The sequence below is a fragment of the Portunus trituberculatus genome, chromosome 47, assembly GCF_017591435.1.
Source record: "Portunus trituberculatus isolate SZX2019 chromosome 47, ASM1759143v1, whole genome shotgun sequence".
Taxonomy (NCBI): Eukaryota; Metazoa; Arthropoda; class Malacostraca; order Decapoda; family Portunidae; genus Portunus; species Portunus trituberculatus.
Genome location: NC_059301.1, coordinates 16817254 through 16827253, shown reverse-complemented (window position 1 = coordinate 16827253; position 10000 = coordinate 16817254). Strand labels below are relative to the sequence as shown.

At 44.8% G+C, this 10000-nt stretch overlaps 1 protein-coding gene across 13 annotated transcripts in view; it reads right to left on the bottom strand.

Moving 5' to 3' along the window:
• The window catches only part of LOC123520769 (tyrosine-protein phosphatase Lar-like), a 924035-nt gene that overhangs the window by 584442 nt on the left and 329593 nt on the right, over positions 1-10000 (bottom strand). Inside the window, exon 1 of one of the 13 annotated variants that reach the window (XM_045283355.1) lies at positions 8805-8847. The exons of the other annotated variants lie outside the window; for them this stretch is intronic. The gene's annotated coding sequence lies outside the window, so the exon portion shown is untranslated. Of the gene's footprint in view, positions 1-8804; positions 8848-10000 lie in introns of those variants that run through there. 13 annotated transcript variants of the gene reach the window in all.

Sequence of the window (10000 nt, the reverse complement as noted above, 5' to 3'; positions counted from 1 at the left end):
CCACCAAGCTCTCGCCGTTCGTCACGTACATAAACATCATTATTTGCTTTGTGTTTGTGCATTAAATGAAGGACAACATGTATATATTTTTATCACAATCTATATCAGTGTGGTGTGCGCCCGTTACTGTTTTTCCTTCTTCCTTCTCAAACAAAGCCACTGTCAAATTAATCTTAATTTATGATACGAATAATCATGCATTTCCCCACATACGTTAATTTCAAGTTCAACAAAAGCTCCACAGCGTGACCGCCTCTCGTCCCTCCGGGCTGAAGGACGAGCGTGAACATTCCTTTCAACGTTTCCAACTAAGGGAAAAAATATAAATCCTCTTTGAAATTTTTAAGAGCCTGTGGTGCACAATGAACCCAGTACTAGTATAGCTTCAGTTTTTATTGATGTATAAAAATCAAGCGGACCATTAATGGCTTCTTTTAGCTCTTACCTCTGATTATTTACCGCCACAACTTTTTACGTGATGATGGCAGAATCACTCGTAGACTTTTAGGATATATTTCCATCTTTTTAACATTTGAGCTGCTCTGCCTCGCGTGCATCATGAAACAGAGACATGATCCTCCACAGAAACGTGCCTGTTAATGCATCTTGCTGGCGTTGTCGACAAGAATGAATACAAAGAAAGCTGTTCTTCAAACATATTCATTTCACTGATCTAGAACACCATTAATAAATCACTGAGGCATTAAATTCTGAATAGTACATTCAGAAAGGAGCTTACGACTTCCTCCTTCCGCGTGGGGGATGCAGAGCTGGCTGACTGTGCTCTGGCCTCTTGGTAGTCCTGAATCCTCGAGCCTCACGCAGCCAAAGCGTATTATGATATAAGATTAGTCTGAGATCCGTTGAGGCGCCTCAGTAATTCCAAGGAGCACTAAGACGCTAACAGTATTCACTTCAACGAGCAACACCACGCCGTCGCCTGCATCCCGCCGCCGTGATCTACGCTGCCTGATGTCGTGCACATCATTAGCATCACGATAACTGGCCGCACGCACTATTACCAGGGCCACACCACCCCGCATTAAGGGCCATCTATCTCAATTACTAGCAGTCCTCGCCCTCCTCTTCACTCCAGCACAGAAACGCCACAGAAAAATAAAGCTCACCTCTCACACCAAAAAAGTACTCGACGATTATCCTGTGTGTGTGTGTGTGTGTGTGTGTGTGTGTGTGTGTGTGTGTGTGTGTGTGTGTGTGTGTGTGTGTGTGTGTGTGTGTGTGTGTGTGTGTGTGTGTGTGTGTGTGTGCCGGGAACAGCTGTCTCCCTTTTCAGGTACGCTTTTCATACGTTCCTTTTTATTTTCTCGCTCACTAGTCTCCCTTTCCGGAAGGTCAGCACGCTCTGTTGCCCAGTCGTCATCCTACCTTTTGCTTATTCGATTAAGTTCTTTTCCCTTTCTATTTCGGGATCACTCCCCATTTTTCTTTTCAACTGCACCAGGTAGCCTCGCAGCCCTCACTCCAGGCACACTGTGGGGCGACGGGGAGAGGTGCAAAGGAGGGGCTTACCTCGCTTGCTGCCTATGACCACTGCTCTACGACAACATTGTGAAAGGATTCTCTCTCTCTCTCTCTCTCTCTCTCTCTCTCTCTCTCTCTCTCTCTCTCTCTCTCTCTCTCTCTCTCTCTCTCTCTCTCTCTCTCTCTCTCTCTCTCTCTCTCTCTCTCTCTCTCTCTCTCTCTCTCTTGCATAATCGTGTACATGTCAACAGAGGAGGACTTAGATGCATTCTAACGAGACAATAGACATGTTCTCTGGTCTGGCCCACACACTTCCCATCTTAACACCACTATGAGCTTCATGACAAGAAACAAAAACAATAAGCCAATCCTACGTGTGCATCTTCCTCCCTACGGTCCCCACACAGACACGTTTCATCCATGACCGCCGGGATGGAGGAGTCTGCGCCCTGAAGTGGCTATCGTAGGCCTGATCTAGCAATAAACAATAGCTAAGGGTCGCCATCATTTATAGAGCAACGACCTTTCACTAAGACTACTCGTAACGACACCAGTCAGCTCTTCCACCGCCTCCTCCTCATGTCAGATCCCTTGCTCCCCTTGCTCCCCACACAGCATAATTCAGCAGCCTTTGCGTCACGCTCGACTAGGGTTAGAAATAGGCTATCTTTGTGCCCGTCACTTTTGCTCCCCTGCTTCCAAAGGCTTACGTTAATTCACGTTTGATGAGGCCGTGCTGTCACACATGTCTTTCTTTATTGTAATGGAAGTGATTTGCCAATTCACTGCACTTAAAACGGTCGTGCTGGAGCAGATGGAAAATTATTAAAATGAGTCTGGGACGGTAATCGCGTACTTTGTGAAAGAAAAAAAGAAAAAATCATCTTACCAGAAACTCTGAATAATTAATTTGTGATATTATTTTTCCAGGCAAGGAATTTGATAATGTGGACTCTCTCTCTCTCTCTCTCTCTCTCTCTCTCTCTCTCTCTCTCTCTCTCTCTCTCTCTCTCTCTCTCTCTCTCTCTACTACCATATCACCTAAATACTTTTTAATATGTAAGAGAGGAGGATTGGCCAAAGGCAACTCAAATATAAAGAAAAAAACGCCCACTCAGTCACCAGTCTCCTTACAGAGCCGATAGAATTAGCCAAAAGACAGGGACAAATATCTTGAAACCTCCCTATTAAATGAAGCCAATACACGTAAGATTTTGTGGAGTCGTAGCATTAAGAACCTTTACACCTTTACTAAGACCTAGTCACACGTATTCTCTCCTTCTAGGTACAAAAGGTTAATGCCACAAACTATACCAACAGGTGTTCATACAAATAAAACTACCCACGATAAAAGATTAAACCTGATACCCTGCACTTCTCTTCCCTTCCTCTCCGTCTCCTTACTGAGCCTCCTTGTCGCTCCCTTGCCCCCACCTGGAAGCGTTCACTTCCACTCGTTCTCTCGTCAAAGGCCTCCTCACACATGCCAATCCTGCCACCTGCAACACACTGGAGCAGCTCAGGACGACGTGGCTGAGTCAGGGCTCCAGGAATGTGTTAGTTAGGCAGCTGAGTTCACGGAAGGCGTATCTTGTCTCCTTGTTGCCGCTATTACCCTACGTGTGTGTGTGTGTGTGTGTGTGTGTGTGTGTGTGTGTGTGTGTGTGTGTGTATGTTTCACTGTTTGTTTCACTGTTTGATCTGCTGCAGTCTCTGACGAGACAGCCAGACGTTACCCTACGGAGCGAGCTCAGTGCTCATTATTTCCGATCTTCGGATAGGCCTGAGACCAGGCACACACCACACACCGGGACAACAAGGTCACAACTCCTCGATTTACATCCCGTACCTACTCACTGCTAGGTGAACAGGGGCTACACGTGAAAGGAGACACACCCAAATATCTCCACCCGACCGGGGAATCGAACCCCGGTCCTCTGGCTTGTGAAGCCAGCGCTCTAACCACTGAGCAACCGTGTGTGTGTGTGTGTGTGTGTGTGTGTGTGTGTGTGTAGTAGTAGTAGTAGTGGTGGTGGTGGTGGTGGTGGTGGTGGTGGTGGTGGTGGTGGTGGTGGTGGTGGTGGTGGTGGTGGTGGTGGTGGTAGTAGTAGTAGTAGTAGTAGTAGTAGTAGTAGTAGTAGTAGTAGTAGTAGTAGTAGTAGTAGTAGTAGTAGCTTTTTAAAGTATGAAAACAAGAAATTCAGCAGAAATGGTTGTCACATTATAAAATCAAATTTACAACAGGAAACTTTGCATAGATTGATAAAGCAAATGCATCTTTAAATCGTACTCCTCGGTCTATCCCATCTCCATGAAGTAAGAGTGAGATGTGACCTTCATGTTACTTATCTATATCTTATCGGGATACTAATATAAAAAAGGAAGTACTATAAATAAATAACCTGTTAATGTAACGTGAACAGAGAATCTATCTACACTGTCTCAGCTGTGATGCCTCACAAAACTTCTCCACCACGTCCAATCTTCATAGAGTTTCTCCCCTTCCACTTTCTCCATGGCTGTACCTTTCGCCTCAACTGCTTCCTTCACTCCATCCTGCCATCTCTTTCTTGGTCTGCCCACTGGTCTCCTTCCTCTTGGCTTCCACAAGTAGTATTTTGTAGGGTACCTCTCTCGTTCCATTCTCATAATGTGACCAAACCATCTCAGTATTGCTCTCTCTATGAATTCCAAGATTGATTTTAAACCTTGTTCGGTCCTAAGGTCTTCATTCCTCAATCGTTTTTTTGTCAGTTCTTTTATCAAACGCAGCACCCTCATTTCTGTTGCTTGTATTTGGCTTTTCAATATGGTTGTTACACTATCAACACTGAATCAGCTAAACTATTTTGTGGATATTAGATTTACATATCCACCTCGCCAGTCGCGCAACGGGGAGTAAGCAACGTCAGGAAAAGCAAAGGTTAGCAATGGAGGCTGCCAGGACCGGGCGGGCTGCAAGGCGGGGCAGGGTTGGGCGAGGCTGGGCGGGGCAGGGCGGGGTGGGGTGGGGCGCACGTCAACCAAAACCAAACAACTTCAAACCAGGTGCCTGCGTGCGTGAAGGCAGGGACGCGTGCACTGAAAATGTATCAACTTCGGAGCGGCAAATTATATCCTAAAATGGCAACTGTAATGGGGTAAGGTAATCACTCAGGATTACCGCCTGCGCCCCAAAGAGTAATGATCAGCGAAGAGGATATATTTAGGCACCAGCCGAGGGAGGCCGCCCAGCAACTGCCCTCGCAACACTAGCATACGTGGTTTTCAGTTTTCCTGCAACGCTGTTCTAATTTTTCTCTTCTCAAACAGTAAATTGTACACCACCGAGGAAAACGAATGAGTGCGGGAGACAGTGAGAAACTTGATGCTAAAACTGTTCTTAAATTCCGTCTATCCGAGGTGGGTTATGTGTCCAAATTCCCGGCAATAATCGTAAGTATGAGAGGAGGAGGAGGAGGAAGAGGAGGAGGATGAAAAAATGACAACAAGAGCAAGAAATAAGAAAGCAGCACATGAGAGACGCTGGGAAGGATGAAGGCTGCAGTGGGAACTAGTTCTTCCGAGTCCGTGAAGGCGGGCGGCGGGAAGATCAAAGTTTTATTGAATACGCCGTGAAGTTTGCCCACGAGATGGTCCAAGAGTTTTGATCAGCAGAGGACGAAGCGCGCACCAGACTCAAGGACAAGCTGGGAAATGGAAGAACACTACTAATACATTTCAGACGCCATTCATAAGCAGGGAAAATATATATGTGTATAGATTTCAAGAACCAAGAACACGAATGACAACAATTTTAGTTTACAACACGAACAGAATAAAAAGAATGATAAGATTTCGAATATAGTCTGGCACATCACATATTTCAGTCATGTTTTAGGCAACAGCGTCTATAAAATCTGCAGACCCCATCTCGTCAGTTATGCCAAAAAAAAAAAAAACGTAATAGTTGTAGAGGCATATCGTATTGCAGAACGCTTCTCCTAACTGTGACAGAAAAACTAATTCATCATTTATAAGAACGAGAGGAGCCAGCCAGCACATATGAGAATAAAAACATAAAACAACAATAAAACCAGAGGAACGTCAGACAATAATAAGAACACAAACATAAACTTCGTGGCGTGAGTCTCCCTTGCATCACCTACACAGGACAATCGATTCTCCCTTTCCCTACTCTCCCTCCTTCTCCACCACCACCTCCCCTGTCCACGTCCTCCAACAACTCTAAACACCCTCCCGTCCCGGCCCTCCCTCTCCCTTCATGCCTCACCCTTCCCTGTGCACACACTTTCCCCTCAACACCTGAAGCATTTCTGCCTAAGGGGATTTAATTGCTGCACCAACATAAGCCTCTCATGCTTGCAGGCTAAACAGTGTCCATTAGTTGTTTCCTCGTCCTGGAAATTACTGCTCTGATTTACCTCATTTATACACCACAGCGTTCTTCATCAATTGTGGCGGACTGATAGAGTGATCTGTTGTTGTTGTTGCTGTTGTTGTTGCTGTTGTTGTTGTTGCTGTTGTTGTTAGTCATGCCTTCCTGTCCTGTGAATCACTCTCATCTTCCTGACTAATAACTGAAGGCTCTCTATGTTTATTGCGACCCTGGTGAAGATTTTACGAGTGTAGTGGTGTGTGTCATCATTCTCTCTCTCTCTCTCTCTCTCTCTCTCTCTCTCTCTCTCTCTCTCTCTCTCTCTCTCTCTCTCTCTCTCTCTCTCTCTCTCTCTCTGCGCATTCAATCTCCAGGTTCAACAGTTTTCTTCCCTTTCCTTTTTGCATTGCCTGATCATTTACCCGTGACTCATTATGCACAAAGATGCAAAATTACTCAACATCTATTCATTCACCTGTGTGCGTGTGTGCGTGTGCGTGTGTGCTTGTGTGTGTGTGTGTGTGTGTGTGTGTGTGTGTGTGTGTGTGTGTGTGTGTGTGTGTGTGTGTGTGTGTGTGTGTTCAGGAGTGATAAACGTGTGCAATAATCCATTACATAAACCGAGACCGATTTATTGTTTCGGGGCCACACGTCCGCCCGCAGCAATAACCAGAGGCACACGGGACGAATTACACTGCAGGGTTGCTCATGGCTACAGTTCAGCGTCACCTGCAGAGGAAGAGTGTTACAGTGACGCCTGGGAGAGAGAGATGTAGGGTGACGCATGAGGAGGAGGAGGAGGAGGAGGAGGAGGAGGAGGAGGAGGAGGAGGAGGACTAACACTTTATCCCCCTTCAGTTACCATTACGCGATTTCATATTAATTTTGATTACTATTTGGTGATTTTTTTTTTTTTTTACAGATTCAGAAACTCATGTGTAGGATTGAAAAAGTGAAGACTGCTACGCTACTGTGAATCTTCTGACCTCCATAGACCTTCCTAATGTCAATAAAATGGTCTAAACATACACAAAATCTCAAGGTGAAAAATGTGTCCCACTACTGAAGGGGTTAAAAGATTGCTGGTGAGTCAAAAATATGAGAAAAAGAAGCAAAAACCTGTGAATTTTTTGCATTTCTATCCGTTTTCTTTCCTGCCAATCCATCTGTCCAAAATCCAACACATATCTGCATCCATTTATCCATCCATCCATCCATCCATATACAACATCCCCTCAAGGCAGCGACGCGCCCTAACTATCACACAGCAGAGGCAAGAAGCGTGAGCATCGGCATGTGTTCTATTCCCGGAAAGGAGAGGGGAGGGATGGCGGAGGATGAGATGAGAGGGTGCGGGTAGAGAATGAGACCTGGATGGGACGGGAAGAGGTAGAGGCAGGTGGAATGAAGGGAAAATTGGCACCCTCACCTGTAACACTCCATGGCACCTTTATTTTTTTCTTTATACGGGAATGAGTAACGGATACTCTTTCTCTCTCTTGAATGTGTCTGTTCTTGTTTAAGTTTAATGCATACATAAAAGCAGAAGTGAGTGGTTCCCGGAACATGCACAATATAGCGCGCCTTGCCCCATGATACCACGCTCATGAAATATTTACACCAGATCTCAAAAAAAATTTCCTGCCCCAAGATACGTCAAAGCGGTATCGCGAGGTATTACATGCCTCACACACTCGCCATCTCACACTGCTCGATGTGTTGACTCCACGGCTGAGGGTGTAAGACGTAGCGCCTTTTTACACATTTCCAGCATATCAAGAGAGAAAAAAAACGCACACATGGATCTGAAAACACAAAAAAAGTGCAAAATACGTCCAACATCATAAACTATTCCATTATGTATACTTCATGTGTCCCTCAGTAATCCCAAATCATCCGCATTACTCTACAAAACATACTAACTGCAAAAAAAACAAATAAAAAAAAATAAATAAATAAACTCCACCAACAACTGCATACACCATTCACAATACATTACCATACAACCAAAACAACCACGAATAAGGTAGCCATTTCTATACATCAACCAAACCAAACTCAATTAAACCTAACAACACAAACAAGCCTTACAATACCCTGCAATATACAAGCTGAAATGGAAAGAGAAAGAAAAAAAAGGAGGAAAATAAAAAAAACAATCAAAGTACTCATGTTTCCAGGTCGATGAGGACACGGAGGTCGAGGAGAAGAGCTTGGTGGAGATGGGAAGGACGAGGAAGAGTGTGTGCACGGCCTCTGAGCTTGAAGGGGAGATGGAGGGGGGCAGGGGAGGATTGAGAGCTGAAGAGTGGGCGGGACTAACAGATAGGAGATGAGAGGGAAGCAGAGGTGGAGGAGGGAGGGGGAGGTGCACGAGGGGATAAGACGCAGAGAGATGGGGAGAGGATTTAGTGAGAAAGAAAGGATGGCAGTTCATTATTTCTTAAATGGGAAAGAGCATTAATTTTGGAGAGAGAGAGAGAGAGAGAGAGAGAGAGAGAGAGAGAGAGAGAGAGAGAGAGAGAGAGAGAGAGAGAGAGAGAGAGAGAGAGAGAGAGAGAGAGAGAGAGAGAGAGAGAGAGAGAGAGAGAATGTTAGGTGTAGAGGAACAAAACCCACGCACTTGATTCGTGAAAAAAAAAAACTCGATATCCTCCTGAACTTTGACCAAGAATTAGATCACACCATAAGACCTTTTTTTCTTTATATTACGTTCTGTTAAAAGGAGAGATGACACAATATCTACACGTTTACTGCACTACCCGTGAAAAATAAGAATAAAAAAAAAAAATGAGTGAATGGGTGAGGGACAGGAGAGAAAATTGAATCGCAGGAGGGTGAATGAGTCAAAGGAACAGAGTTGAGGCGGTCAGAGGTGGACTAATTGACTCACTAACCGAATGGCTAACTGAGTGACAGAATATTTAACTTCGTGGCCATGTACCTGGAGTCAGAGAGCGTTGGAGATAAGAGCAGACCACTACAGTATAGCCGGCACGTCACCATCCCAGCACGTCACCATACAAACCTGGCGAAGGAGAAAAGAGAAGCAGTATTAGCTAGCGTTCCAGCAGTGACGAAATATACAAGGTAAATGCACGCAATACTGTATACCATAACATTTACGAACTCGGGAAACGGGGCGTGCAGTACATAATATCGGCTGCACGGGCCATTACCCTGCCAAGCCACGCACAGCTGACTGGACGATCGTTTTCCTTCCCCACAGTCAAAGCCACACTGAGACTCTGCACTGGCCAGGCACTCTCCGATACACAAGCCACTTAGCACATTATTTGTATTCTCTCTCTCTCTCTCTCTCTCTCTCTCTCTCTCTCTCTCTCTCTCTCTCTCTCTCTCTCTCTCTCTCCTACACATAAGTGATATGAGATAGGAAACAAAAGAGAGAAGGAACAACTATGGATCGAAGGTCAAATGGAAAGCTGCAGTGAAGGAAGGAGAAAAGAAAGAAATAAAGAAAAAAGAGTAAGAAAAAGACACACACACACACACACACACACACACACACACACACACACACACACACACACACACACACACACACACAGTCAGGCCAGTAGTGGACAAAACAACACCTACAACACAACACAACACAACACCACACCACCTTATAACTCAACTCTTCCCCCACTCACCAATGCACCGCTCACCACCAGTTGTCACCTTCACCCGCCAATGACCCAAAACTGAAGATAGGGAACTGCAGATGACCCCAAAAAACTAAGCCTATAAAAATACCATAAGAAAATGACTAAAGAATAAGAAGAATACGCATACATGGACATGAATGAACAAAAACTAACACAGAAAAATTTGGTGTTTATTTCGCTTTATCAGGAAAAAAAAGAAACTTAGAAAAAAATATATATATGACAAAGAAAAAGAAGAAAAAATGCTAGAGTAAAATAAGTAAATAAATAGAAATACCCACTTCCTTTTATCACCTTTGCCAGAATAACTGTCAGGTCAGAAAACGAAATTTGCTACAGTGTGTGTGTGTGTGTGTGTGTGTGTGTGTGTGTGTGTGTGTGTGTGTGTGTGTGTGTGTGTGTGTGTGTGTGTGTGTGTGTGTGTGTGTGTGTGTGTGTGTGTGTGTGTGTGTGTGTGTGTGTGTGTGTG